This window comes from Podarcis liolepis, assembly GCF_965112155.1.
Source record: "Podarcis liolepis genome assembly, chromosome: 5".
Taxonomy (NCBI): Eukaryota; Metazoa; Chordata; class Lepidosauria; order Squamata; family Lacertidae; genus Podarcis; species Podarcis liolepis.
Genome location: NC_139556.1, coordinates 83762523 through 83790335, shown reverse-complemented (window position 1 = coordinate 83790335; position 27813 = coordinate 83762523). Strand labels below are relative to the sequence as shown.

The following is a 27813-nucleotide window of genomic DNA, read 5'->3' as shown; positions in this document are numbered from 1 at the left end:
AGATGGACTCTGTCATCATCACATGATTTTTCTGTCCTGCGTGTATGTGTCAATGCATTTTTTAGTAAGCCTCACGTGGGATATTTTGGTTTAGTGGTGTCAGAAGAGAGGGTAACAATCAAGAAGGAGATTGAGATGCAATCAAAACACTCACTGCCACCCCGCTGGTGGGTCTTTGCAGCTTCCCTGGTCCTGTTGGCCATGGCTGACACAGTGGAAGCTGGAAGAGAGAAACAATCGAACCCAGTGAGGTTAGCTTGGGATCCAGTCGATCTTGGACTGGCTCAACCTTGCCCGCTCCCCACCCTTGGAATACTCCATTTGAGGACTTTCTGCTGGCTTCCTCCAGTGTTTGGCAGGTGGAAGCTGCATCGTTCTGCCCCACTCTGCTGGCAGAGGCTGGCAAAATGTCAGCTCAGCCAAGAGAGCTGGGGAGAGGAATACCCAAACTGGCATAACATGTACACTAAGAATGCTTCTCTTCCAGTTGGAAGATGGAAGGCATCTTGGCTGGCTGGTTGCAAAGAGCTGTTTAGGACAAGAGACCAAAAAAAAAAAAAAAAAGGTGTTTAAACAAGTGTTGAAATAGAAACTGTCTGGTCTTGATAAAAGATGGCACAATCCCCAGGGACAAAGCAAAGGGAAAAAATCATTTTCAACAAGATGTCGGGGAAATCCTTCTTCACCCAAGGGAAAAAAACAAATAAACTAGGTTGTAAGTCATCTTTCCATTTCCAGTCACATCGGACAACAGGGCCCCCGAAAGGCGAGTGGGCCATTGGTGTGGGAGGGAGGGGAGACCATACATGCAGGCCAGCCAAATGGATCAAATTGTGGACTGCATAATGATGCAAAATATATTAACAGCATAACAACATAGCTTCATGCTTTTATTTAGGGCTGATACCCAAGCAAACAATTCTTAGTCAAGTAAAGAAAATGGGTGTTGGTTCATTCATTAATCAATTATATCTGCAGCCGTTTATATTTGACAAACGAGTTTTGAAGAAAAAAAGGAAGTGTTTCCTAATATAATTGTTGGTACCTTTATTAGACCAACCAAAGCCTTCATTAAAATAATAAATGCAGACCCTGTCTTTTTATAATTGTTTTATGCAATCATAACATATTTGGTAAGCCACATGATCTCACTTGATTCATTTAACCAGCTATCTGACTAAGTCACTTCCAACATTTTATATCTCTGGTATCTCTTGTATCACTGTGAAACATAAGATGCATTTATAACATAACCTAATGCACTAAAATTATTCTGTGTGTGTTTTTCAGTTGAGGTGATTCCTCTATTTTAGGAATCTTTTGGGTTTGCGGGGGAATTACTTGTACTCATCCTTTTGTTTTGCCCTTTTATGTGTGGTCACCCCAGAGAGAGAAAGAGAAATGTGTAATTATGCTACAAAGTTCATAAACAGATGAAAAGTTTGTTATCGTTTCTGGCTATCAGACTCTAGGTCCAGCAAGGCTTCAGATTGCTATTCTAGATCATCAGTGATATTTATTTATTTTTTGTGGAGAATGGGAAAGCAAGTTGGATGTTCTGGTTTTTATACTCCAAAAATTGCTTCCTCCTTTCGCCCATATCTCCAGCTACTAAACCAGTTTCAAGCCCAAATTTAGAATGACAGAATTTTACTGGCTGTAGCCTTAGAGATTGATGGCAACGTGACTGGAGCCATTCCCTTGGGTATTTATGAAGCCACTACAAGACTGTGGCTAAAATAACATGAGAAGAAAACAAGCAAGATTAAATGTCAGCCTTGTAGGTCAATAAATTCATCTTCCCCCTCCCTCCCTCCCTCCCTCCCTTTCTCCCTCTCTCTCTCTCTCCCTCCCTCCCTCCCTCACCCTTTCAAGAAGGGACATTGGGAATGGGGTCACTGAGGGAAAATGAGCTTTTTCTATCAGCAAGGGATGAGGCAGTACATCTGGCTTTCTTTTGTTGAAACAGCTGCGTTGAGACCAGCTCATTGAGATGTCACTTGGGCAAACCAACCATAATAAATATCCCAAACTGGAAGAAACCTGAAACAGGGTGGCAGTGGTATGAAAAACACGATAATAAATCACATATAAATTTTCATTTGGCTACCTTTCCAAAAGTTGTGCGGATCGGTAGAGCAACTACACAAGCCCTTCGTCTGGCCTGTCATTTGGTCCCCACAGACCTTTTGTGTGTTTGGTGCGCAAGGCATCTGCACTCAGCCTGTGCCATGATTTGGATAGGTCTGCTTTGCATCAGTGTTTGTGTATTTGCAGCCAAAGCCACACTCTGATTGGCTTGTGCATCACTTAGCAATGGGGTTCTTAGGTTCATTGTAATGAAATGCGTACATCAATAATCCACTTTCAATAATTCTTTAATGAGCATACTTTAAATTAATTGTTGAGGTTTATGAACATATTTGGGGTATGTAATTTTCATGTTATTCGTCTCACAAAAAACCATTAGATAGTAACTGAGCTGAACACTATCCGTGTGGCTTTGTAAGTGGGAATTGAAATCAGATTTCCCTCTTCAAAGTCCTGATCTTTTTCTGCTGGACTATCGCGGCTGCTGAAAGATGCCCTCTGCTGCTATTTATCCCTGCTAAATTTACCTCCTGGTCAGCTACCTCACCACCAGTGCCTATTCCTCTCTAGATGGAAACTACCAAGTAAATGTTTGCATGCATCAAAACAAAGTCTGCTTTGTAGCCGCATATACATATATCCTTGTGATGACTTAATCAATGTAGACCTGAGTTGAAATTTCTCAGAAGAATCCCCCCCCCCCCGAGAAAATGGATGTGATTTTTCATTTTTCTTAGTCACCTTAGGGAAGTATTCCTCTGAATATTCCTCATCATTTTGTTTGTTTGTTTGGTTTTGTGCTGGCCCCCATTTTCTTCCCACAGAAAGATGCTAGGTTTGTGGAGGCTGCAAATGGCAGGCGTGGTTTCGAACACAATTGCTGCTGCCACTAGCAAATAAGGAAATAAGGTGACTTTGAATATCATCCACCATCTTTTTGGAGCAACCACCATTTCCCACTACTGATGTCCCAGAACAATGCCACATCCAGACATAGATCCAGGCAAAGGTTCTAACATAAAATAAAACCTTAAGGGGCGTGGGGTGGGATCTTTGTTATGGTTACCACTAATGCCACTGAGAAACTGTTGGAGAATTTGTCCCTCACCTGGAGAAATTTAGTGAAATGCTCCTCCTAGTTTCTCTGCCTACAAACAGGGTAGAGAATTTCAAAAGGCCACTTGCACACAGCTCTCAATCAGTCTGCTTAATAATGAACATCATCTGATCCTGCAGCCTCACTCGTTTTAGTGTAACATTTTGAATCAGATGCAATATTGGTTTTGGATTCTGCTCAAGGAAACATCTCTAGAAAAGGTCTTAGGCATGCCCAGTGGAGTTTTCTGTTTTTCTCATGCAATTTCAAAATCTGCCTTGGGAAGTACCCTCATTCAGTTTCGTAAGTGTGGAACTGCCTCCTATGGGAGGAGCCCCTTGGACACAGAACTAGTTGCACAATTCTTTTTGATTTTAGCCATAGCACTGAACCATTAAACAATTAACAATGTACCAAGGAGATCACTTTTTAAAAATTGTATCCAAGCATCAAATCATTGGTTTGCAATTGGCTTTCGCAATTAACACTGTTGGGGGTGGTCTCTTACTAAGAAATATAACGGTGCAATAAAGTGTTATCCAGTATATTATTACCAACATTTAGAATCCAAAAAAAGCTCTATTCCTCTTACAGACTGTTTGCAACTTTCTCAAAAATCCTGAATCAGGAATATATATTTCTATTGAATAACGGAGGAAAATGTATGAATTCTGTTTAGGTGTTCTGAGCATTCATGCGCATAAAGGAATTATTCTATGATGTATGTTTGCAGGACCAAAAAAGATGATGATTTAACAGTTGCAGATGAGCCCCAAAATGAAAGTATTCATGTAGAAATTAGAAGCAAAAATATTATCAAGTATAACTGCTTTAATCGGGTCATATCTGATGACAGCTTTAATTTGTGATTTTCAAGCTAACAAATGAATGCACCTAACACTTATCGCATTGTGAAATGTTGTTCCTTTGTGTTAAAGTACATCGCAAGACAACCAGCTGTGTTGCATTATGTTCCTCTTGTTCCCGGCAAGTTCGTTTTGATCTTTGAAGGATAGACGCCGTAACCTGTAGCCTTGTGATTCAATCCTGTGAGCTGCTACCCTGGAAAAGGAAGTATTTTTGGGTTGGAACATACTGACTGTGATGTCACGACCTGTGGAGTATCATTGGTGGTGTGTGCTGACCCCGCTTGGCAGCCAGTGATGCTTGATAAAAGCTCAGGAGAGGTTATGAGTCACTGACATGACATTTTGTTTGCCAGAGCACCCAGCTATGCCAACCCAAATCGACATGCCTAATATTAGACAGTGACGTCCAAGGGTGAGATTGCGACATGTAGAGTGCATAGGACAGTCTTACTTCACTGTCAAAACACAAGATGTCACTGTGACTTTGTTTGTTCAGAATTGCGCTGATCAGCATCCAGAAATTCAAATCAACAGTTCTTATCTAATAGTGGTTAGCGGGAATCACTTTTGCTTCCACAAGTTAGGGCACTCAGTTCTCACCAGTCCCACCAATTCAATTAATCCTGTATGCCCTCCATGAGAGGTCACCTGCAGCTAGGCTGCTCCGTGCAGGGTTCAGGCTGAATACCAACAGAGAGCAAGAGATCCACTGTTGCTTCAGAAACGGACAAAGTTGAGCCCAGTATAGGAGCAGCAGCAGGATCTCAGTTGCAAGCTGCACCTTCATTGAAAGGTGCCTCTGGGGCTTCTGGGATGGGGTCCTTTGAGTCTGGGATATGGCAGTCCTAGGGCACTGGCACCAGAGTCTCACCTTGCAGAAGTGCTACTGGGTGTGGCCTTGCATGCAGTCAGTGATGAGGCAGAGTGAGACAACTGCCTCAGGTGGCTGATGCTGAAGATGCAGGGAATGGCCAGAGCTGTGAGTGCCATGCGGCCTGCCCTGTACTCTCTGTGCTCACCTGCTGCCCTTAAGTGCAGTGGAATATGCTGTCCTTTCAACAGTATTGGAGAGAGATTCAATTACCAATAGGCTTCTGTATGTGCCTTGGGGGAGGGTACTGCCTTGTCCTTCGCCACAGGCGGCAAAATGTCTTGAGCTGGCCCTTCATGCAGTTCTCCTTCTGACTCAAGTCCTTCCCCTCATCCCCTGGAAGAAGGGGAAATTGACTCCAGGGCCATGACAGAAAGCTGATCTGGAGGCAGGGAGACTCTCCAAAACAGAATGGGCTACAGCACTGAGAACTGCAGTACATAATGGGAATTGGCAGACCTCAAGCACCCTGATTTTGGGGGGTGAAATAGGTTTCCCCCTCAAACCAAAGCCACCATTGGTTACAACCCAATGAAATTAGGCTTTTGGGTAGGGCAATACCTGCCTGATTTCTCCTCCAGTTTAATGAGCTGTCCCTATTCAATACATATAGGATGCCTGAAGAACACTACATGCACAGTCTTGTTTACTTACCAGTCAAAATAATAGTAGGAGTACATTAAAATACAGTGTTAAAATACAGTACATTAAAAAGGCAGAAACATGGTTAAAAATCACAATTATTGGTCAAAACTAAACATTTGAACACTGACCAGTTGTGACGTGGCACAAAACCATTATTGAACCAACCAAAGCAAAATCCCCAATGTAGACACAGCCTAAGAATAAAACATAAAGCACAAAGGGGTGGCACTGCTTTCATTGACCAGGTCTACTGTTCCTCTAAATTAAATTACGCAATCCAGATTGTTTTCCTTTGCTCCTTAAACATAACTTTGGAAGCTCAGAAAGCAACGTTTTAAAAAGCTGCCTCTTGTATTCTCCTACATGTTAAAGGACTTAATGTAAGCAATCTTTATATTGAGGTGCCCTGCAGCCAGCAGGAGAGTGGACAGTTATTTATGGCTACCCTGATGAAATTAGCTGCTTATCTGATATATGGCTTTGCTACTGATGTGTGTTAGTCCTTCATAAAACCTGATTGCTGGAGCCTAGGGATAATATGGCTGTGGTTGAAACAATTTGTCAAATACAATATCCAATCCTGAAGGGGTTTTTCTAGCAGATGGGCCCTGTTAATGCTTCTGCTCACTAAGCGATCAAGAGATGTCTGCAGCATCTACAAACTAGTCATTATTTATACCGCTTGTGATGGATCTGCTAATTAAATCCCTTGAGGTGACTCAAGAACTTACCAGATGGGACTTTGCTTAAGACTGATGCTTGTTGGAAGCTGGGGGAGAAGATGTGTTTGCCATGTCCTGGTCCATCTAACATTTGTGTGTGCATGTGTGTTTGTGTGTTTTCCTTCAAACATTGCAGAGCTTAATTTGAGGAAGCCTACAGCCAGAATATAGGGACATGAGTGGCGCTGTGGTCTAAACCACTTAGCCTAGGGCTTGCCGATCGGAAGGTCGGCGGTTCAAATCCCCGCGACGGGGTGAGCTCCCAGTGTTGCTCGGTCCCAGCTCATGCCAACCTAGCAGTTTGAAAGCATGGCAAAGTGCAAGTAGATAAATAGGTACTGCTCTGGTGGAAAGGTAAACAGCGTTTCTGTGTTTCCTGCTGGCCACATGACCCGGAAAAACTGTCTGCGGACAAACATCAGCTCCCTTGGCCAGTAAAGCAAGATGAGCACCGCAACCCCAGAGTCGTTCGCAACTGAACTTAACTGTCAGGGGTCCTTTACCTTTTACAGCTAGACTTGTGGTAAATAGACATAAGGATGTGGGAAATCATTGCAGAACAGCCAGAATTCAGTTTCTGGCCAGCATGATTGCAGTTACAGATAGGTAGCCGTGTTGGTCTGCCATAGTCAAAATAAAAAAATTCCTTCCAGTAGCACCTTAAAGACCAACTAAGTTAGTTCTTGGTATGAGCTTTCGTGTGCATGGTGTATCTGAAGAAGTGTGCACGCACACGAAAGCTCATACCAAGAACTAACATGATTGCAGTGGTATTGGACTAGGTCACAAGTCATGCTGGCTGAGGATGGTGGCAGCTGTAGTCCTAAACATCTTCAGCAGGTCGGTGAGAGCTGTCTTATAGATGGAATATATGATTTTCTTTATACCCTGTAGTAATAAAGGGGCTACTAAAAATTCCATGCAAATTCAGGTAGAGACCTGGAATTCAGAAAGGGAATCTGCAGTATTCTCAGGAGAGCTGCCCCCCTTTTCAATCTTGTCCCCTCCACTTGGCTACAGCAAAAAAAATTGAGCCAAAAGTTCAGTGGCTTTCCGCCTGCGACCTCTTCTCAGTGCCAGGAATTAATCCAGGAATATACAAAGGAATGCAGAGACGGCTGCTTCTGAATCTTGGCTGGTGCCATTTCCTTACCCTTGAATAGCCACAGCTTATCCCCAGATCTCTGGGTTAAGGGGCAGTTCACATGGGCTAGACAGCGTGGCTCCCTCTGTATAAAATGTGAAGGAAGCCCATTTTGTGTGCTTTGGAAAACAAACACTTGCACTACTTCGAATCCGACACACTGTCACATCTTGAATACATTAAAAGCAGTTCTTCCAAAACCTTCAGTAGAGGGTCCAGTTTTCCACAGATACATGTGTTCTCTGCCTTTCTTCCTTTACACGTACATAATTAGTCAAGTCAGCCGTTGCAGCATATTCCTACATTCTTGTAAATCTGCCCATCTCCAATACTTTGCTTAAATAACTGGCTGCAACCATATATGAAATTGTTTCATATAGCTGAGCTTTAGCTTCCCCTTCCCATCTGTAAATGTGGGGGACATCAACCATTCTGCATTCAAATTAGCAACGTAATTTATGTTGAGAGAATACAATGTGTATATTAGGGATGCCAGCTTGATGCACACAAGCCCTACTCCCAGTATCCTGTCCCCTGGTGTGCACATTTTGTGTTTCTTCCAGACCTTTGTGCATTGGGTGTGAAGGTTTAGAGGAGGCATATTTAACACATTCAATCAAAGTCTGTTAGACACTTCCACAGTCAAGAATTTGGCTTTATCAAGATTTCCAAGAGCTCCAATGATGGAACTCCGACATTACATCTAGTGTGGCCGTAAATTGTTGCCTAGATGGTACTGAATTTGTCCAGGTATGGACACCATCTGCTGGTGAAACTGTAGGGTGCTAAGAGCTCTTCCATAGGTGGTGGATGTGCCCAAATCTCTCTCTCTTTCCCTCGCTCCCCCTCTCTAGGGGGAAAGAACTTCTCCACTTATATGTATATTGTATTATGGAACACATCTCCAAGTGCTTCAGGATGGCATCTTTTCAAACAATCTGGAGAAAAAGACTCTCTATTGCTGCAAACACAACCATAGCCAGCTGATGTTGAGGAACCGTAATTCTCTCAATTAACAACTAGGAAGAATATCAAAATGAAGACAACCTTCTCTATTAAATTGAGACCAAGCATGAAAGTTAGAGATTGGTCTCCACTTATAAAGTACTATGAGCTTTAGAAGAAGGAGATTATTGTGCACTTCTTATTAGTAATGTCAGGACCTTATTTGAATTCCCCATTTCTCTCTCTTCTGTACTGAACCGCATTGAACTCTGCTACTATCTTGAAATGTAATCTGATAGATTCCTCACATGGATTTAATTAATAAAGGCCGGGCTCTAAAGATTGACCTTAGAATCACTGTGATGCTTATGTAAACCCAATTGGTCTTTTTGAGTCCTCTCCCATGACACGTGGCAAAACGTATTTTGAAATTCCCTCCAGTTTAAGAAATGCTAGTTTAAGAAAGATACCATGTGGTATGGAGAAGACAGCTCTTCAAGAAACACAAAGGCTGTTTGTTTGTGTTGGTCTACTTTTGTAGTAGATAGGTAGCCGTGTTGGTCTGCCATAGTCAAAATAAAAAAATTCCTTCCAGTAGCACCTTAAAGACCAACTAAGTTAGTTCTTGGTATGAGCTTTCATGTGCATGCACACTTCTTCAGTATCTGAAGAAGTGTGCATGCACACGAAAGCTCATACCAAGAACTAACTTAGTTGGTCTTTAAGGTGCTACTGGAAGGAATTTTTTTATTTCTACTTTTGTAGTTTTGGAGAGGTGGTTAGATCCACATAGTCTCTAGTTTTAGAAAGCAACCGGGCCAAAGTATATCTTATACACCAAATAATGTGACTCTGGTCCATAGACTCCTGGTTTTTTTGCTTGGAAGGTCACTTTAAGACAGAGTAATTGAGAGCAGAGAAGTGACAGAGAGTCACTAGCATCTTTTCAAACAAACACATGTTGGGCTATAGTTACATAGATTCACTTATAATATGTTGTTTGGTCCTCAAAGTGGTTTCCAAAATCTAGAGTGTCTGGTACTTCACTTTCTAAAAAATGTAGGTCCCAAAACATCTGTAGGGCACCATGTCAACTATTTCTTCTTTAGTCTTATAGCCATAAAGAGAGAGGGCATCAAACCCCTGTGTTTTAAGGGGGAAAGGCACATAGTATTATAAAGATTCTCGTGAACCCACCTTTTCCTCTACCTTGGAAATCGTAGGCCTTTGCATCAGTGTCCAGAATAAGTAAGGTGTCGGTTCTCTATCTCTGGCATTTATTAGTGCTGCCGAAACACAAACATGTTTTCCTTTAGATGATTGTTTTGCTGGCGTCTTCAAAGCAAAGGAGTACTGTAGATGCAAACCCTGAAATGTTCTTGGCACTGGGGGTTAGGGGATCTGTTATTTGTCTGAAAACAGTAAGATAATGGAAATTCCAATGGATAACTATAACCTCAGGCAGTCCTTTTCTAAGTCTGGGGTGGTTCCATAGTTGGCTGCCTACCGAGATTCCTAAGAAGAATTTTTGGGGGCGGGGGAGTGAATGTCAATTTTTCTACCCAAATCTGTGATCTATTTTTTTTTTACTTTAATGATTACCATAATACATGGCTGCTTTATTTCACAAGATATTAAGAGTTTAATCTGTTGCTTTTGGAATATTCTTCATCAGGGATCTTATGAATGCGATGGCGTCTGTGTTATTTTAATACAGAAAAGTGGTAGCAATTAGCCTAATGCTTAAACGGTCTGTGGAATGGACCGACTTACTGAGAAACGCGGGTGGCACTGTGGTCTAAACCACTGAGCCTCTTGGGCTTGCCAGTTGGAAGGTCGGCAGTTCGGATCCCCATGACGGAGTGAGCTCCCATTACTCTGTCCCAGCTCCTGCCAACCTAGCAGTTCGAAAGCACACCAATGCCAGTAGATAAATAGGTACCACAGTGGCGGGAAGGTAAACAGCATTTCTGTGCACTCTGGCTTCTGTCATGGTGTTCCGTTGCGCCAGAAGCAGTTTGGTCATACTAGCCACATGACCTGGAAAGCTGTCTGTGGACAAACACCGGCTTCCTCAGCCTGAAAGCGAGATGAGTGCCACAACCCCATAGTCGCCTTTGACTGGCCTTAGCTGTCCAGGGTTTTACTCACCCTTGACCCTTGTTTTACTCACCTTTAGCAAGTTGGTATAAATAAGCCATTTTTTTCAGGAGCTCTACCTGTTCACACTGCTGCTGTGAATCTGATGCACAGGCTGCATTTTTGTCATTCTTAATGCACATGCCAAATCGTCAATACTGTGCACAGGAGCTTTCTATGGAAATGTTGGGTACTTACATTTCAACATTTGTATATACATCTGGAACATTTTCTCCTCCTCATATTTTGAGTGGGTGATTTCTGTGAGATTTAAATGCCTATTTGGGGGGCAGAAGGTTCTTCTCAGTCATAATCAGTGCTATTTGAATCATGGAAGTTTTTCCCTGGGCGGAAAAGAGTTATTGCTATTGTAATTCCAATTCCACATCTGGTTTTGATGGACTTGAAATGCAACATCAGGATGCAAAATTTTAAACTGGCAGCTTTAATGAATAATCTAAGAAGCATATACCGGTATATCCTATTGACACTTAAAATCCAGCTGATACATTTTTAAGAATGTTTCAGATTGCAAAATAGGATAATGACACTAGGATAATGACACTAACAGCACAATCCTGGGAATGCACTCATACACTCATTCCCCAGTGAGTATAGTACTACAACCTAAATTTCTCCTCGACTTTGAGTTTAGTCGAATTAACAAAAACACAATATCAGGACAGAATAGCTTGTTGCAGAATAGGTGTGTTGCGTTACAGACATGAGAATGTGCATGTTTTGAAGCTGTAACCCAGAGGTCTCTAATATGGTATCCTCTAGATGTTGTCAGACTACATCTCCCATCATCCCCAACATAGCCATTTGGGATGATGGGAGTTGTAGTTCAGCAATATTTGGAGGGCGCTATGTTGTCTATCCCTGCTATATAATGCAACAAGATGTTGATCTCTACTTTCTGTTTTTGGGAGGTTGGTATGAGCTTTCGCTTTGAATCCATAGAAGCCTATATAAAATATGATTCATATTTATTGTTGCATTAATTTCTTTGCAGCCATATTTTTAGACAGGTGTTGGTTTTAAGTACAGTTATCAAGGCATATGGATTTTATTAAATCAGATTTTTAAAAGAGAAAAGCATTGCTATAAGTCACTTTAGATGGTTGGGGATATTTTGGCTTCGAAAGCTGAAGTGCTCAAGGAACAACAATTTGTGATAAATGTTCATCAATCTGTCACTCAACTCATGCTGCTTGTAGCACCTGTAGCTCTTCATAGCATTTATGCTTGATGTTTACGACTGAAACATCTGAGTTAAGGAGGAGTTCATTTGCTGCGTGTTTGTGTTCTTTCTTTAAAACAATAAATATTAATTCGGTTCCCGCACTTTAAAAAATATATATGACAGACTAAGGAGGTGCACTGTCATGAACTAAGAATACTTTATGTTGATGTTGTGTTTTGAAACCTCCTCTGCACATGATTGTAATGCAGAAAGTTACTTTTTATGGTATCATTCTTATGATTCATAATAATCCTGTCTTGCAAAAGTGTCAGTGGAAATACAAAAGTCTAAGCCTAGATCTCCTTTCCTGCCAAGTCTGCAAGTACAATACTTTAGCCACTCAACAAAACAAACTAGACATAAATTTGCCTCCTGGGTGGCGGAGAAAATGAATATAACTTGGGAAAGAACCTACAGTGTACATGGGGTGCTTATTTGGCCACCTGAGAGCAAGTTCACATGGCCAGAAATGCAGAAATATGTACGTGATGTGGTCTGCAATGTCTTGGTAGTATTTCTTAAACTCATATAATATTGCTCTCTCATCCCAGGGAATCCTAGAAACTGCAGTTCTGTGAACGGTCTCCAGTTCTCTAACAAAATTCTCAGGACCCTCAGACTGCAATTCCCAGAATCCTTTGAGGGTGCTAACAGTTCAAATGATCTAAAACTGATATACACCTGTAACGTAATTTCACCCTTTTGTTGTCATCTTACTCTTATGCCAACAGAAGCAACACGATGTGGTATGGCTAATAAAAGGCTAGGCTTTAAATGGAGACCCTCTTTCCAAGCTTCCTTGCTCTCTACGGCTTTGCATGAATTGCATGGCACTCTGCAGATTTTATTGTAAGCCGATTTACTGGTTTAGGTTCGCATCCCACCCTTAATCCATTATCTCTGCAAGCATTTCATATTGCTGCTATATACAGGACTAGTGACAGACTCCTGGACCCTATTCCCAAGCCTGCTGCCAACTACCCAAGACAAAACTTTCCAATTATATGTTCCTAATTTTCTCAGCCAGTCTCCAGTGCCTGACTCCTGTTCAGCATTTAAGTAATTGAAGAATCCCAAATCATTTTGTGGTTAAGAAAACCTGGAACCTGTTTTCTCAATTGCTCAATTCATCTGTTTGTACAATACCTTAAAAGGCAAAGTTGGGGTGTTTTTCAGGGTTTACAGCGGTGTCCCAGTATGTTGGCTGACATTCCCAGCCCAATTAATTTCAACCAGTATTACAGTGAGATGGTTCTATGTCAACACAAACAGGCAGCTCATTGCAGCGTCTTTTATAACTCCTTCATCAAGAGTGGGGAATCTGGCCCACTGAGTGCTGCCGGACTACAACTCCCAACATACCTTACCAGTGGCTGTGCTGTCTGAGGCTCATGGTGGAAGTTCGATTCCTAGAAACATCTGGAGGAAGGCCACTGATTCCCAACCCCACACACAAAAGGACAGGAGGGGACATAGATATAGACTTACTTATACATTACAGATGTGAAATTAGAAATAGACATTCTACTCTAAATACATCTCATCAAAGTGAAGAATTCTCTCTTCTTCTTTTTTGTCAAATCTTTTTTATTCATTTTCCAAATCGGCCACAAATTAAGGCAAATTTAATTTCCCCTAAAAATTGGTTTCCCGCACTCTGTTCTTGATGTGCCCAAGAGGTCTTGTTCAAGAGGTCTGCTGTTGACAGATAGTTGCAAAGCCCCTTCTTAAGATTCTTTATCTATAAGTTGCACTTGCAACAGATAGCTCTTCAGTTTGCATCCCCACCCTAGCCCAAACTCCCGTCTTATCCTCAATTGAATGAAAGTGCCCTCGGACACCCTAGGGTGCTCCCATCATCTTTTCCGTAAAGGCAGTTTGGGAGGAAGCCCACAAGAAAACATGCTTGCCTCCAGTAGAGGCCGGTGTGGTAGGGCAGAGCCATCCTCCCAGCACCAACAACGCTACACTTTACCTGACTGAGATGACCATGGTGATGTCAAGGTCAAGGCTGCCCAGATGCACTAGTGGGAATGCCAGATTGGCACCACTGGTGTATCACACAGCCCCAACTTCTCTGCTGCCCAGCCCTGCCCCAGTACGTTTCCAAGCACAATGCAAAGTGTTGGTGCTGACCTTTAAAGCCCTAAATGGCTTTCGCCCAGTAGACCTGAAGGAGCGTCTCCACCTCCATCATTAAGCCCAGACACTGAAGTCCAGCTCTGAGGGCCTTCTGGCGATTCCCTCACTGCGAGAAGTGAGGTTACAGGGAACCAGGCAGAGGGCCTTCTCAGCAGTGGTGTCCGACCTGTGGAATGTTGGAATTCTGCCTGGGTCAGAGGAATGTGCCACAGCGTAGGCACCGGCAGATATTCCTGTCGACCTCCCCACGTCTCCACTCTGCTGATAAGCAGGCGAGGTCCCGGCGATTCATCTCAGATGTGTGAGAGGAACACACCGTTCATCATCTCTCCCCTTTGGTGTCCCCCAAGAGGGGAAAGAAGCAGACAGAAAACTATTTACATCTTTTATTTCTGTCTCTCATATCAGTACAGAGAAACATGTCTGCACTCGACAACAGCAAGAAGAAACTCCACCCATGTACTTCCAGTACGGGTCATATGACACACACACAGAGCTAACATCCGGTGCTCAGTACAGATTGGACTGCCCCTTTGTTTCCATGGCAACAGTCACAAACATCCTGTCTGGCTTTCCAGCCACAAGCAGCTGACTGAGCTGCTGGAGCCTTTGCTTGCTGCAGCATTGGTGCTTTATGGTAACATACTCCCCCTAAAGTATCAATGCGTGCTGCGAGCAAAGCGTCATCCAGAGAAGAAAACAAACAGTTGTTATACTTATAACATTCCCCTGTTGTTTCAGTTCCACCCTTGGAACTACCCGCCACTGGTTTTACCAATGTACCTCTCTGGTTGTGTGACTTTGCATTTCCTTGGTTAACAACTCTCTGTTGTGCCTTTGTCTCTGACTCAGACACAGCTTCAACCTGTCCTTGATCGTTTACAACAGCAACATATGCAAGGTTAGCAAACTCCTTTGAATACCTCTTGGGTGGTACACCCTTCGTTGTTCTCTCAGACCTACGTAAGAGCTGCTGCTCTTCTCTGCTTTCTGGTTCAGTCTCTGAACTCTCTGGAGAACCAGTATTAAGCTTAATTAGTGGTTCATCTTCCTCTTCTGAGGGTCTAGTCATTATTTGAGATTTCCTCTCAATGACTGTGACAACTGAGCTGTCTGAGCTATCGCTGTCATCATCAGTACCACTGAACTCAATAAGATCAAACTCATCATCATCATCATCAGAATCCTCTGTAGAAAAAGTGTGAACTATCACTCTCTCCTGTTCAGGAGCACTCTCTAGAAATTTTGTGAGAATCACCTGACCAGATTCAGACAAAATTACTCTGTAGAGACCTTTTTCATAACCCACAAAGATGCCTCTGGCATTCTTTACCCCATTTGGAGCTTCTGTTCTCACATGAGACCCGAAAACCTTGAAATAGGCAACAGAAGGTTTTCTATTGAACAGCTTCTCAAAAGGAGAACATCCCAGCTCTGTTGAGACTTTTCTCAACCACACATGAAGATAGGACGCTAAAGATTCGGCCCAATAATCATGTGGTAAATGTGAACTTAGCAATTGCGCATGCATCCCCTTTTGCAATTCTTTGTTCACCCTCACACAGACACATTTCTTCCATGCTTCTTCGGAAGTAGCATGTTTGTGTCTTATCCCTTTCTCATCCAGGAACCTCTGGAAATCCTGTAAAAGAAAAACTGGCTTGTCATCTGTGAAAAGACAATCAATGTTAGCATCATGCATACTTTTAACCTTGTCACAAAACTCCTGAAACTTTTCTAAAGTTTCCTGCGGTTTCTTCATCAAGTAAACCCAAGAATAATTAGTGTAACAATCAACACACAAAAGGTAATATTTTGCACCGCCTCTAGATGGTTCTAGGGGACCAATCACATCAGCATACACCCGCTGAAATGCTCTGTCGACCTTTTTAGCCACTTTCTTGGTGCTCACACTGGTCAGACCTGCAAGAGAAAATTCGTTAGAATCAGAAGTATTACATTTCATGTAATCACTTTGATCAAAAGTCAACAAATACAGTCCATCTTTCTCTTTGGCAGTAAGAAACAGTTCTCCATCTTTGTAGATCTTGCATCTTTTAACATCATAGTACAGTTTTAGTCCCTTCTTTGCAATCTGTGAAGCACTCAGCAGACTAAATTTCAGTTCTGGAACCAGGTAAACATCGCTTATAGTCAAGTTCAGACTCTCAAGATACACAGTTCCAATTCCAGTCGCTTCCAGTTCTTGACCGTTGGCTTGTTTCACAGTGAAGCTTTGCTTCTTCAACGTCGAAAACAGTCCTCTGTGTGGGCAAAGATGCTTTGTGGCGCCGGTATCGATTATGAATGCGTTCCCAACATCTGGCGTGATTCCTTTCGCCATCATCGCCTTTGCAGGTTTCACCTGGCAGTTGGTACGGCTTTTGCTTGACGCCTCAGGCTTTGTAGAGCTGTTCTTGGCTCCTTTTGACTGTTGCGGCTTCTTACAGTTCCGCTGTAGATGCCCAGTCTGTCCACAATTGTAGCATCGGACGGCACTCAATGCTACGGCATGCTCTCCAGTAGATTCAGCAGTGGGAAGATTCGAACTCTGTTCTTGCCTCCCTCTGTCTTTCACTTCCAGTGCAGCAAGTCTGTCGTGTTCGTTCAGGACGACGGTAGACACTCTTTCCGCGGTTAGCTGCTGAGCAGGTAGCGAACCAAGCTGACTGGCAACAACCTTGTAAGTGCGGCTAAGGCTGTTTATCATCATGAAGCAAAACACTTCCTCCTGTAGACGGAAATTGCGTTCCACCATCTGTTGACGCAGAAACTTCATCTCTGTCAGGTGCGCTTGAACATCTCCATCAGGCGCTAATCTCAGATTGGTCAACTTCTCAAAATACAGCAACGCTGAAGAACCAGCATCTCTCTGATGCGTTGTACGCAGCGCGTTCCAAACCTCTTGCGCAAATTCCAAATGCTGTATATGCACAAGCTGCGAGTCTGACACACACAGAATTATGGCAGTCCTAGCCTTCACATTCTGTGACTCCCAAGCACGCGTTGGTGCTGCTGGGATGGGATTCTCAATCACCCCAAACAGTCTCTGATTCTGCAGCAGGGCCTTCATCTTTACAGACCAAGATGAATAATTGTCATTGGTCAGGAGGGGTGGAGAAGGCAAACCTCCCCCCTTCTTGGCATCCATTTTGAGTCCTTGCATTGACTCTAAAACACAAGCCTCTAAAATCCAATAGCTGGCTTGTTTACACTCTGGACACCTGGCAACTCTGACACTGGCTGCGTTGGAAAGTCCCTTCCAGCAGTTCGTGAGGACCTAGTCATAACAAACTTTGTTTTCGCCTCTCTGAAGCATTATCTGACTGTGCAGCCCTCTCGAGTTACTTTCCATTTCTCCTCTCTGAGGCACAGCCTTCTGAAGGACGTTGCCTAGCAACAGCGCATTCCTTTCCTCGGACAGGAAACCACAAAAATGCCTGGTATGCAGGCCTCTTCTAAGTTGGAGCTGCTTTCCCACACACGCTCTCCGTGAAGCAGAGAATGAATCAATCTGCATTCACTCTTCTAAGCCCTTAAAAGTCTCATACCTTGAGCATCGGCTTGGCTGTCAGCTTCTTCTGGTCAGCTTCTGGCTGCAGAGAATCAGCCTCTCAAAGCAGGCTTCCATGGAGCAGAGGAGGACCTTTCACCAGCCTCTCATCCAGATGTCCGATGGATCGAAGAAAACAGCAACCATCCTCTGCTACCACTGTTGGAATTCTGCCTGGGTCAGAGGAATGTGCCACAGCGTAGGCACCGGCAGATATTCCTGTCGACCTCCCCACGTCTCCACTCTGCTGATAAGCAGGCGAGGTCCCGGCGATTCATCTCAGATGTGTGAGAGGAACACACCGTTCATCATCTCTCCCCTTTGGTGTCCCCCAAGAGGGGAAAGAAGCAGACAGAAAACTATTTACATCTTTTATTTCTGTCTCTCATATCAGTACAGAGAAACATGTCTGCACTCGACAACAGCAAGAAGAAACTCCACCCATGTACTTCCAGTACGGGTCATATGACACACACACAGAGCTAACATCCGGTGCTCAGTACAGATTGGACTGCCCCTTTGTTTCCATGGCAACAGTCACAAACATCCTGTCTGGCTTTCCAGCCACAAGCAGCTGACTGAGCTGCTGGAGCCTTTGCTTGCTGCAGCATTGGTGCTTTATGGTAACATGGAACACCCTCCCATCAGATGTCAAGGAAATAAACAACTATCTGACTTTTAGAACACATCTGAAGGCAATGCTGTTTAGGGAAGTTTTTAATGTTTGATGTTTTATCATATTTTTAGTATTCTGTTGGAAGCCGCCCAGAGTGGCTGGGGAAACCCAGCCAGATGGGCGGGGTATGGATAGATAGATAGATAGATAGATAGATAGATAGATAGATAGATAGATAGATAATGATAATAAAGCTGGCTTCTGGAGGCAGCTTAGCACCCAAGTTTGCTATTGGTATATTCTCCTAGGCTATTTGTAGGCCAGTTAAATTGTTGGCTTTAGATCTAAGTTTGCTGTTTTATATTTGCTTGTATAGAAATGGGGGGGATTAAACAAATGAGAGTAAAAGTAGAAGCTGGAACAGTGAAGAAGCTTCCCCCAATTTGGCTAAATTAATTTAGGTTGAGAATTGTACGTCCTCGGGGAAAGAACCTCCTTGCTTACCAGCTGATGGAAGGTTTGCTTTTTGATATATCAGGAGTCAGAATATCGCCTTAGTTATAAAATTAGTTGGAAGCACTTTTCCATTCTTCGAGACTGGGTTTATTGTAACAATCAACTGCAGATCATTATGAGCATGAACTTCTAAGCGGAAATGAGGCGTATTCGCAGTACGGAAAGCAATCAGTACTTTGCCATATTGCCTGCAGCCATCCTTGTAGTCGGTGATTCTGAAAACAAAATTAATTGGAATAATTTGAACATTATGGAGCAAAAAAATTAATTGGAATAATTTAAACAATGTGCAGATTGTTGCAGACAGGAAGTACCTAAGGGGGACAGACTGAATAAAAAATGACCACCCTCAATATATGTTTACCATCAACACCCAACGCCTAAGCTGCTCTTGCTACTCCTACTGCTACTGCTACTTAGAGGTGGTTAATGAAACAAGGCCAAGGCCAACATTTCTGCTTCTTCAAATAATAGGGGAGAACGACTGGGGGGTGGGGAGGTGGTAGGATGTGAAGACATTGCCTAATAACTGAATCATGATCTTCCCTATTCCTTATGAGTCTGGGACCATATGCTAGGTAGGTGAGCAAGAGCAATCTGTGAGGGACAGATTGAGAGCAGTGGTTCCTAGTGCCCATTGGGAAGGCAAGGAGCCCAACAGCAGTTGGAGTCAGTGCCAATGGCAGGCAGAGCCAGCTAATTGTACTGTTCTCCCCATCCTCCTCCCTGCTGAGTTCTACAGGGGCAAAACTGAAAATAATGAGGAGGAAACTCGCAGCCAGAGCAACCTGTTGGACTCATTGTAAGTAAGAAGGCAGGCAGGAGGGGTCTGGTTGAGATTCAGCCACGTACTGACAAATTCAAGTTGTGCAATTCTAGCTGAGCAGGAGGTCTTGTGCAACAGTCCTGCTTCCCCAAAAGTTCAGGCTTTTTGCAGTTAGGAAAGTGACAGGAAAATGCACAGGAATCTGGGGAGTCACAGATGCTTTGACACACCACCACCTAACCCTGCTTCAAACAAATCAGAAGGAACCTTCATTAAATAGCCAACATTGTGGGATCTCCTTGCAAACAAATCAAGACGAAAGCTCAACGGGAAACACCCACAGTTAGAATAAATGCCTGAATGCCGGTTTGCAAGTAAAACTGAATTAGTGTGTTGTGAAATGATGTATGTCTAAAAAGTGTGTCAACAACATGCGAAGTTTAGAAAGCTCTCATCTATGTGGCATTTAATGGGAGATTTTCTGTGTGTCATGAGCAGTGCACAGAGCAGCAGCTTTGAGATTGCAGTTTCTCTCTTGTATTATTTTTTACTAAAAAAATAAAGAAAGCAAAAGGAAGAGCAATTAATCACCCTCCTTTTGTCTTGTGTGAAGACGTTGGTGCTGTGTCTCCAACCGTTATTGTGCAGAGGCCAGCATTATATTCATGAGGCAGTCCAGAAGATGGAGAGGCTGCCCAATAGCAGTTCCATTTCTCAGTGATTAACTTTCCGTGCTTTGATACATAAAATGTAATGTCACCCGAAAGATTTGTTAGTCGCCAGCTATTCTTTTCTACTTGTCTTGGGTTAGGCAGGGAGAAGAAGGAGCTCCTATCCATATCTGTTTTACCAAGTGCACAGCTACTGAAGTATTTTCTGTCAGCGTATTAATCAAGGTGGGGAACTTGTGGCTCTCTAGGTGCTGTTGGGGACTACAACTCCCATGAGCCTCAGGCAGCATGGCCGATGCCCAGGGATATGTAGTTCAGGAGAATCTGGAGGGCCACAGATTCCCACGTATATATTTTATAATCTGAAGATTCCCAGAACACTAGAAAGCGAAACGAGGCCAGACCGCAGGAAGGTTGATGAGGTGCAAACACAAAGCCACTCCCGACCTAAGGGGGGGTTGCGGGCTCACGCCCCCGTCTACATTCTCACGGGGCTGGCGCCAGCCCCGCGGGACTCAGGGATTCCCAGTCTCATTAATATTCATCACCTATAGCGACAGCCAATCGGCTGGCGTGAGGGGCGGGCTTACTAAGGGGCACTTAAGGTTGGGGCAGCCCTAGCTCGCCCCTTTTCCTTCTTTGTAGCAGCTGCGGTTTCCCACCCACCCACCCTCTAGGTGGGCATTCGGACTTTGCTATGGGCTTCGGCTGGTCGCCGCAAGGGGCCTGGTAGGAGTTTTTCCATTTGGCTAATTGGCTGTATTTTAGAAGCCACATGGTTTTTTCGCCTACCTCATAGCAAAACGTCACAACTCCTTGGTTTTGGCGGTTAGGCATTGGCAGGGGTATTGTTATGCAAATGAAGTCGGGGGGGAGGAACGCCATCACCTCCCCCAAATCTTGAAGGGTAGTTCGTTAAAGGACTCCGGGGGCCGTCGCCTCGTCCGAAACCTACGGAGGCTAGGGCCTAAAGCGCGCTCCCGAGCGGTAACCCCTTGGGGAGCGCCTAGGGATGTGCATCTCGGGGGCTCCCCCTGTTGGTGCTTAACCCTTCCCGGTTAGACTGGATAGTCTGTTAGGGCCAATGCCTAAAGCCAATACCGCTCTTACCTGTAATCAATAAAGTTGTGGCCATTTTCGCCCATTAACCTAAATTCTGGTGTCCAGTGTCTTTATTTACTCCGTCTGTGGGAGGGGGCGGGAATTGCCACGCAACAGCAGGACCCCTAGATTAGCACCACACTGACCTTCCCATTCCGTCATGGTCCCAGTAAGCAGCAGTGACTTCCTTTGTAGAGAAAGAATTGGAAATGGGGGGACTGAATCCAGTAGCTTCCACATGCCGCGCATGGGCTCTGCCCCTGAGCTCTAGCCCATTCTCTGTAGTAGCTCATCTATAGATCTGGCCCACTGTTGGAAGGAAATAAAAGCCCTGCTAAAAACCAAAAACCATTTTTCCAGAAGTGGGCATCACATGCTGATAAACCCATGGGTTTGTATTTTTACCCCATTTGCAGTTCTTGGCCCTTTCATAATGGAAACCCACTATAGTATGAGGGAGTAAATGCAACTTAAAGTTGGAAACGTGAGATGTGGTGGTTATTTATTAAAGCAGACTTGACTATTATGTACACACACATATATACACACATACTGGTGTTCAAGCTTGAATTCACACCATAATTAAGCAAGACCCAATATTTGCAAGCTTCAGTAATCTAAAGATCATGCAATTATTCACAACAACCCAAGAGAACAGGGGGGAGATGGAGGCAGATTTATTAGTATTTATTAGTCTTAGTAGTGGTAATATTCCTTCCCATAATTACGAGCTACACATTTTTATTTTGGCTGAAGGGATTTTGGCTAGTCATTGGAACATATTTATTTATGTTGGTATTATTATAGATGCCCTTGCCTTTGCCTGCTTTTTAAGTATTACATTTGTGCCCCACCCTTACTTCAAAGAGTACATATGACTGCAGTGTATGTTTCTGCATCTAATCATCACAACAACCCTTGAGGGGGATTTGACTGAGAGAGATTTGAGAGAGGGTCTTGGCTCAGTAGTAGTTCATTTGCTGTGCATGGAAAAGTTCTGAAATCTGGAAGACCTGCTTCCAGTCAGTATATACAGTACCAAGGTAGATGGACCAGTGGTCTCACTTGGTATAATAAGGCAAATTTCTATTATCTATGTCCCATGACTTGCCCATGGCTGCCCTACCTGTGCACATCAGGGACTTGTACCTGGACTTCCTGGCCCAGCTCCAGTACTCTGGCTCAGCTGAACTTAATAGCCACATGAGTTTTACTTTGGCCCTCAGGCTCACATACTTCCGCTTCCTGTTGTACACTGTCATCCCTCCCTCACTTCCTAATTCCAGCAAACTGTGCTTGCATTACAACCACATGGGGCAAACCTCCAAGCCTGACATGGAAACTGGTTTCTAACTGTAGTTTCCCATTCTGAGTTGTGAGCAAGGTATGGCTTAAATAAATGAAATACTTTATTGTCACTTGTACAACTTGTATACAGTGAGATTACACAAGCACCTCTCACTCAGCTCTCTTAGTCTTAATTCCCCTCGTTTACTCACACAGACACACCAAACCCAAAAGTCAGTTGCCCTGTTGTTATCTTTTCATTCAGCAGCCTAACAGCCCACGGATAGAAGCTGTTCTTTACCCTGTTGGTGCGACTAATCATGCTTCTATATCTTCTGCCCAAGGGCAGGAGATCAAAAAAGTGCAGGCCAGGGTGTGAATCATCCCTGAGAATTTTCCTCACTCACCTGAGGCTACGTTCTTCTGCAATGGCATCCAGTCGATTCATGGGACAGCCCATAATAACTTGTGCTGTATTCACCACCCTTCAAAATAAATCACCGCCTTCAAAATTCAACTGTAAAGGCAAATGGTTGTTTGTAGGAATAACCTGGAACTGAGAGGAAATAGGAGGAAATATATAATTTCTATTCCACCGTTCTCTCCAAGGAACTCAAAGGGACGTACATGGTTAGCCTCATCATTTAAACTTCATAACAACCCTGTGAAGCGAGAGGCCCCATCTTCTCAAGGGGATTGAGGGGGCCTGTGTGTGGTGCTGCTCAACGCCCTGACATCACATGCCCAATGGCAGGGGGCAAACGCCCCCTGAATATTGAGGGGACTAAGTCCCCTCAGAAAATATGGGGGGGGGACTTCCTTTGCCCCTAGGAGTTGGTGCAGCTGTTGTAAAGTAAGTTAGCCTGAGAGGCAGTGATTGGCCCAAGGTCACCAAGTGAGCTTTGGAGCCAAGTGCGGGGATCAACACTCTCTAACCATTACACCCAACTGGGTCTCTCTACTACACCACACTTACTGAGCTACTACTGCCCTATTCCCAGTGGCGTAGCGTGGGGGGTGCCAGGGGTGCCGGCCGCACCGGGCGCAACATCTGGGGGGGCGCGAGTCCAGAGGGCCCAGCCCCGTCGTGCCCTCGCCCATTGGCTTGCCTCCCTCGGCCCCGCCTCTCTCCGATGGCCGCGGGGGTGTCCTGCTCGGCACCGGCGCCTTTTTTCAGGAGGTAGGGAGGCTGGACGGGGGAGGTGGGGTCGGAAGCGGGCAGAGAAGGAGGGGAGCTCGTAGCCAAAAGAGCTGCACCGGCCGGCAAAGGGCCGGGGAAAGTTTGGAGAGGAGAAACGCACCGTCATGATTTCCCGGTGGAAGCGGCAGGATTAGGGATGGCGAAGTGTAATTACGCACGAATTTCGCTGGGTGAGAGCTTCGGGGATCGATCGGCGGAAATGGGAATCAATTGGAATATGAGAAAGAGAGAGAGAGAGGGACCATCATTCATAGGCATAGATTTGTAGGGTTAGGGGGCGCAAATCCACGGGTTAGGGGGCGCAAATTACTTGCCTTGCCCCGGGTGCTTGACAACCCACGCTACGCCCCTGCCTATTCCAGAATGTGCAGGTTTTAAGGGAAGTAATCCTGGCTCCAAGGTATGGATGTCAGAAAATTCTAATGAAAATGGAAAAGGAAGTAGAAATTGCTGCAGTTTGTGTGTTCGTCTGTGGCAAGGATCAAAAGAGAATGCAATCAGTATTTATTTGTATCATTTACGAATAATAATTAGTGGTAGGATTTGTTGTTGTTTTTAAAAAAGAACATACTTTCAGTATTTACACTGAAATGAATGTAAGTTACATAACTTCAGTTAAATAGCAGAAAGCGAGATAAATGGCATAGTATTTGGCAGAAGCTGAACTGCAGTAGAACAGAAACGGGCTGATTGTGATCAATATAGGCCAGAATGGAAATTGCTGCTCTCTCATGTCCCTGCTTAAAGGGGGAGGGATGGAAACAGGAGTGCGTAATGGAATAGCCTGCCAAGAGAACACAACAAATTGAAAAACTGGATAAGAGTATTCCTCACTGAAATATTTAGTATTATACTAAAGTTGTACCTGTTTGCAGTGCAATTCCACATCTGGTGTGCATTCAACCCATAGCTCTGCCACTTCCCCTCTATATATTGGTCGATAAGCAGCCATCAGATGTGCGTATATTTAAGTGTATGCAGCTGTGTATTTGTGGAGTTTCCCCCCTCTCTCTTTCTGATGGAGGTGGCAAGCCTAGTCTTTGCCAAAGCATACTGCATTTCCCCCCACAGCAATACATCATTTGAGCTGGCACAGGTGTGCATTTTGTTCCTGTATCCCTCGTCCTAATCCATCTTTAGCAGATTTGCTACCTAGATTGCTTTGCCTCCATTGTTTCGTGATTGCACAAACAACTTCCTCACTGTCTGCCAGCAGGTCTCTCTCCTCCCCCACCTCCCACCACAGTTTCTAATAATCTCTGGTTTAGTCTGCATGAGTTGTAATAATCTCTTTGCCTCGGTACACTCTTCATTGTTCAGGTAGGCATCTGTTTTTCTCCATGCTGCTTAATCTGGCACTGAAACCATTTCCAGCTTCAAATCTATTGCCAGTTTTAAAATGAGAAAGCCAGGCATGGGGTTATCCAATATTGCACAAGCCCATGGCCTGTGTAAGAAGAGTTTCATAAATTAATAGAGATCTTGTGCCATGTACAAGTTCAGATTTTACAATATTTCAAACGGATTTAAGGAGATCATTTTGATTCCAGAATTGTTGAGTTAGTAAACAGCACTTTATTAATAATTGGGGCAAAATAATATACTATTGACCCTCATTGTTTGAAGGATACTATTCACGCTATATTGTTAAGAAAAAAATGTATTAATTGCATTATGGCAGGTACTGTATATTTTAATTAAAAAATGCTAGAAATCATGGAACCATAGAATTTGAAAGTATCAAAACACTATATTCACCCTTCTTTAGAAATGTTTTATTAATTTCCCAGAATACAAAACAAATCATAAACAATCATAGCAGTTTTGGTCTAGTGCCAGGTAAGTTAGGAATGTTACAATAATGCAAAAGTCTATTGTATAGAGATATCCATGCCATAACATTGCACGTTGACAAAGCAAAGAAATGGAAAACATATTACATCAAAATGATTTTGCTTGAACATTCCCTTGACTACCCTGTGGTGTGTTAAATGCTCTGATAGGGCGACATCCCAAACCACTTTGGGTCATCTTGGCTTCACTCCTCGGCCAGGTTCAACAGGAGATATTTTGAGATCTTTCAGAAATAGCTTGGCCTTTCATCCCCAGGGTTTAGCAATTTACCCTTGTGCTGCACTACCAATTAACAGAGAAGATTCTGAGTGCTGCTGTAAAGGGCTTGAAAGCTCAGAATCACTTTAACATCTCAGGATGTATATGTCTTGAAATATCTCTTTTTGTTCATCATTGTTTTGCAATGCTTTTTACACCTGCTCTTTCTTTGCAATACAGTTCAAAGCACACAGTGATATCTCTAGCCACTTCTTCATTGCAAGATCATGGGCCTGCTACTCTGTGTGCTCTTTTAGTACCCTCAGCAGTGACAGCAATTCCCATGTTTAGTCTCTTAAACCAGGCCTTTAGAGATTTTGCGGGGTCTCTCCCCCGTCTTTTGTTTCAGGGATTGCCCTCAAACAAATTCCCTGCCGTCTCTGTTCAGTTGCTTCTCTGCCCACAACCCAAGGGCCTCAATTTTTAAAAAGTCTGTCTCTGCCTGATTGTCCAGGCCCATTCAGGGGGGGGTAGTTCTGTTGATAGCTATTTCTAAAGGGAATCTCTAGGTCCAGAAGCTGTACAGTGGTACCTCAGGTTAAATACTTAATTCGTTCCGGAGGTCCGTTCTTAACCTGAAACTGTTCTTAACCTGAAGCACCACATTAGCTAATGGGGCTTCCTGGTGCTGCCGGAGCACGATTTCTGTTCTTATCCTGAAGCAAAGTTCTTAACCTGAAGCACTATTTCTGGGTTAGCAGAGTCTGTAACCTGAAGTGTATGTAACCTGAAGCGTATGTAACCTGAGGTACCACTGTATTCCTCTGAATTCTAGTTACTGAGGGATAAACAACAGCGAAGGGCTATTGTTTTTATGGCCTGGTTGTGAGCTGCTCAGAAGCATCCATCTAGCCTTGATGGTCTTGTGAATCTTTGCCTCTGTCAGGCCCTCCTTCACAATTCCCAGGATGTGTCTTGGATAGGCCACCAATTAGAATGCTAACCTTCATGTTTTTGCTCTGACAATCTGTACTATGCGTCCCTGTCCTCTTGATCTTTAATGGTCTCTTTCTAATCTTCAGTTTAACATTGCAAGATGAATCCTCTCTTGTCTTCTGTTTGGATGGGCCTCAGCCCAAATTCCTTTGCCTTCTGGAGATCCACTGTGACCTGTGGCAAGCCCAGCAGGGAAGACCCTACAGGCTGTGCCAGGGCTTCCAGTCTGGCCTTTTTGATCATCTCTGAGCCGGAAACATCAAGCCCAATTAGCATCCTCACACGGTTTCCACTGCAAATATTAAAATGTCCATGATGATATCTTCAAAGGAGCAGAATTACAAAGTCAAGCAATTCTCCCTTCCTGCAGTGCCATACAGATTTAATTTTTCTTTATTAGCTTCTAATTTGCAGGGTTTTGGGGTAGTCAAATGAGAAGGTGGGGGAATGAATTATGAAATATCACCTTGGGTGTTTGGCTGCAACGTGGTATAAGGATATGAAGTGGCAGCATAGCTAGAGGTATCGCTATCGTTAACAGATATAATTGATTCTCACATTTAGCAACCAATGGAATGAAAGTAATTACCATATTATCTCTCCCAGCCTGCGGGAATAAGAGGGGCAGTAAAGGGCATATGAGCAGAAAAGTAGTATCTAAAATAATATTTAGCAAACAGATCTCAGAATGAATAAGGCCAGGAGAACTAAGGGCTTGTTCTTTTAAACACATTTGGATCTTGACACACATGACGCATGACTGTTCAGAGCCCGATTATCAGAGCAGATTTTTTAATATATTAAATACCCCAGAACTCACAGATAGAGTGGCTATTTCTGTATTGCCCAAAAGAGAGAAAATTACAATACCTAAAAAGACAACAACAAACGACAGTTGGGCTTAAAATTCACAAATGCTAAAATGTATGTATGTATGTATGTATGTATGTATGTATGTATGTATGTATGCAATTTTTAGAAACGATTACGATGATTAGAAATCAGTGCATTACACCATAGCAAGATTGACTGAGCTCAGATGACCTGGGAGGTTGTTCCACCTGCTGTCCATATTCTAACTGCTGATAAGCTACTTCAAGGGCCCCTTCTCCTTGTTGCTTTTCCCTTTACCTGTTGGTGTTGG

General features: G+C 43.6%; 1 protein-coding gene and 2 long non-coding RNA genes across 4 annotated transcripts in view; 2 read left to right on the top strand and 1 right to left on the bottom strand.

The window, feature by feature from the left end:
• The window catches only part of PPM1L (protein phosphatase, Mg2+/Mn2+ dependent 1L), a 180619-nt gene that overhangs the window by 129356 nt on the left and 23450 nt on the right, over positions 1-27813 (top strand). The gene's annotated exons all lie outside the window — the stretch shown is intronic.
• Positions 587-8372, top strand: LOC310706917. Its single transcript, XR_014526245.1, has 2 exons — positions 587-6900; positions 7063-8372. It is a non-coding gene; the product is annotated as an uncharacterized lncRNA (long non-coding RNA).
• Positions 25382-27813, bottom strand: part of LOC310707486 — a 54718-nt gene continuing 52286 nt past the window's right edge. The window contains exon 4 of the long non-coding RNA XR_014526501.1: positions 25382-26961. This is a non-coding gene — a long non-coding RNA (uncharacterized lncRNA). The remainder of the gene's footprint in view (positions 26962-27813) is intronic.